Genomic DNA, 2,627 nt, shown 5'->3' with positions numbered 1-2,627 from the left:
TAGATATTGCCTTGAGAAAATCTCCCCACTTCTATTTTGCATGAATCTCGCGTATAATAGGCACGGTGTGCTCGCGCAGTTCGAGCGCAACTTCGTTGCGCGTGAAACTTGGCGCGAGGCACTACCGTGCCTCTTGATCTAGCGATTCTAGCGAATTCGAACCACGTTTTTTTTTGTCTTTTTGTAGAGTAATTTTTGAATAATACATTCAGTTAAAATTTCTTTACAAAATTTAACGAACTATATGTAATTACACATTTTATACACATATGTATAATATATGTATATATAAATATAATATGTATATATAATGTGTGCGTGTGTATACATATATATGTATAAACAATCCTATAACAGCGTATTTGTACGTCATATAATTGTCCTGATTTTATGTATTTTTTTTAATCAAAATTCTCACGTCTATAAAGCTAGCTTCAGCACATTCAATAAACTCCTACATAAATATTTAGTGCTCTTTTGTTGCTCCTTAGTTGCTCTATTGCAAATTTTGTTGCTCCAGTTATTATGGAAAAATCGATGGCTATGCTGATTTAAATCTAAACTCAATACAGCCATACGAAAATAGCGCAATAAACAAAAATCACTTATGAAATCTTTTGTGCTCTTTTTTTCTTAATAAGTAAATTGTGAAAATATTGAACAAAAATGGCATCATGAATAACGATGATCCTGCAATAATTGCACTAAGATGATTCGTCATAACGCAACAGTTTTGTCGAAATAAATTTTTGTAAATAATATTTGTCAAAAATTGCGAAAAAGTCGTTATGCATTTCCATAAGTATATACATGAAAGTAACATAAGTTGATTTTTTCATATGCAATCTCTACATATTTTAAACATCACATAACTGAAATTTTTTTTCTCAAATTGGACAATTGCTTTTTGAAATTAATTTTGCAAATATACTGCTAAGATGGTTCGCCATATCATTATTCTTTTGCCGAAATAGTATTTGGAAAGTAATTTTGTAAACAACTACAAATATTTTATAAAAGATCAATGTTTTTATATCTATTTCTTAAAATATATCTGTATAACTCCAAATAAAAATTTTAGTGCGAGATTTCGTCACATAATTTTGTAAATGTTTTCCTATCAGGATTGCTACTTAGTTGTTCGAAAGATATACACGTTTTGACTTTGTTCGTTGTTTATTGCAACAAACGGACTGAGATAGTAGCTGTACTAAAACGCGCTCAAAAGTAAATTGGTTTTACACAATTTGTTGCTTGATAAATTATGGTGTACAGTTTTTCTCGATTTAGTTGCTCAAACAATATGCGAAGTTCGAATTTGTTGCAAATTAACGATAAGTTGAGAGTAAATGGAATGGGAAAAGTATGAAAATAATTCAAAATTCTGCAGTTTTTGTGCAAGTCAATCGAGCAAGAATATAGTGCCAAAATTGACCGAGCATTAAATTCTACAACCGCTTTACTCTTGAGCGCGCTCTTCCCGGTAAAAAATTTTTCATATAAACTTATACACAAATTAAAATTATTATATCTAATTATGCAAATTTATATGCCGAATATGTCCATACAATTTTATATACGGAGAATTTCTTTTTTTAAGAGAATGGCTTCAGAGATATTCCATATCAAATTACAAAATAACTCCATTAGTATCATATCAGATACAAAAAAATCATATAAAACTATATTTTTACTATATTTTTAAAAAAGTTTTGATATATAATCATATATATTTATACACAAATTAAAATTATTATCTAATTATACAAATTTATATGCCGATTATGTCCATACAATTTTATACATGGAAAATTTTTTGCCGGGTTGCACAGCCGCTCAGTTTATTTGTTGCAATAAACAACGAGCAACAAAGTCAAAACGTGCATATCTTTCAAGCAACTAAGTAGCAACAAAGGAGCACTAAAAGATTCTATAAGTGATTTTTGTTTATTGCGTTGTTTTTGTATGGCTGTGTTGAGTTTAGATTTAAATCAGCATAGCCATCGATTTTTCCATAATAACTGGAGCAACAAAATTTGCAATAGAGCAACTAAGTAGCAACAAAAGAGTACTAAATATTTATGAGAAGTTTTTTTGATTGTGCTGAAGTGGTTGTGTCAATTTTATAGAAGACTGAAAATTCTCTCTTTTACTTTTTCTTTCTCTCTTTTCACCATTCTTGTTCTTTTTCTCCTTGCATTACAATATTAGATACTTTTTGCTGTTACTGCAGAAGATGCTCAATGGAAACCATTTTGAGCATCTTCTGTAAGAAAGAGAGAATTTTGATTGAAGAAACATACCCAGTAAACAATTTGTTCGCAATTTGCCAGCAAATTGTCAGCAATTTTAAGCAAAAATATTCAACAAAAAACAAATTGGCATCAACTGTGTCCGCAATAGGCTTTGATTTTGTTGCCAAAACTTGTCGACAAAAAGTAAAAAAGCAAATTGCTATCAAAAACCGAGCAAAACCTGATAACATAACTTGAGACCAAATTGACGCCAAATATGAAGCAAGATCTGCGCAACACGATTTGATAGCAAAAGTACATTTATAATATAAAAAAATGACTTAGATTCTTTATTTATATTCTAGAGTATTCAATTATTTATTAATAAACGAT

The sequence above is a fragment of the Pseudomyrmex gracilis genome, unplaced genomic scaffold (assembly GCF_002006095.1).
Source record: "Pseudomyrmex gracilis isolate BER0280 unplaced genomic scaffold, ASM200609v1 scaffold_748, whole genome shotgun sequence".
NCBI classification, from domain to species: Eukaryota; Metazoa; Arthropoda; class Insecta; order Hymenoptera; family Formicidae; genus Pseudomyrmex; species Pseudomyrmex gracilis.
Note: the sequence above shows the minus strand (reverse complement) of the source record.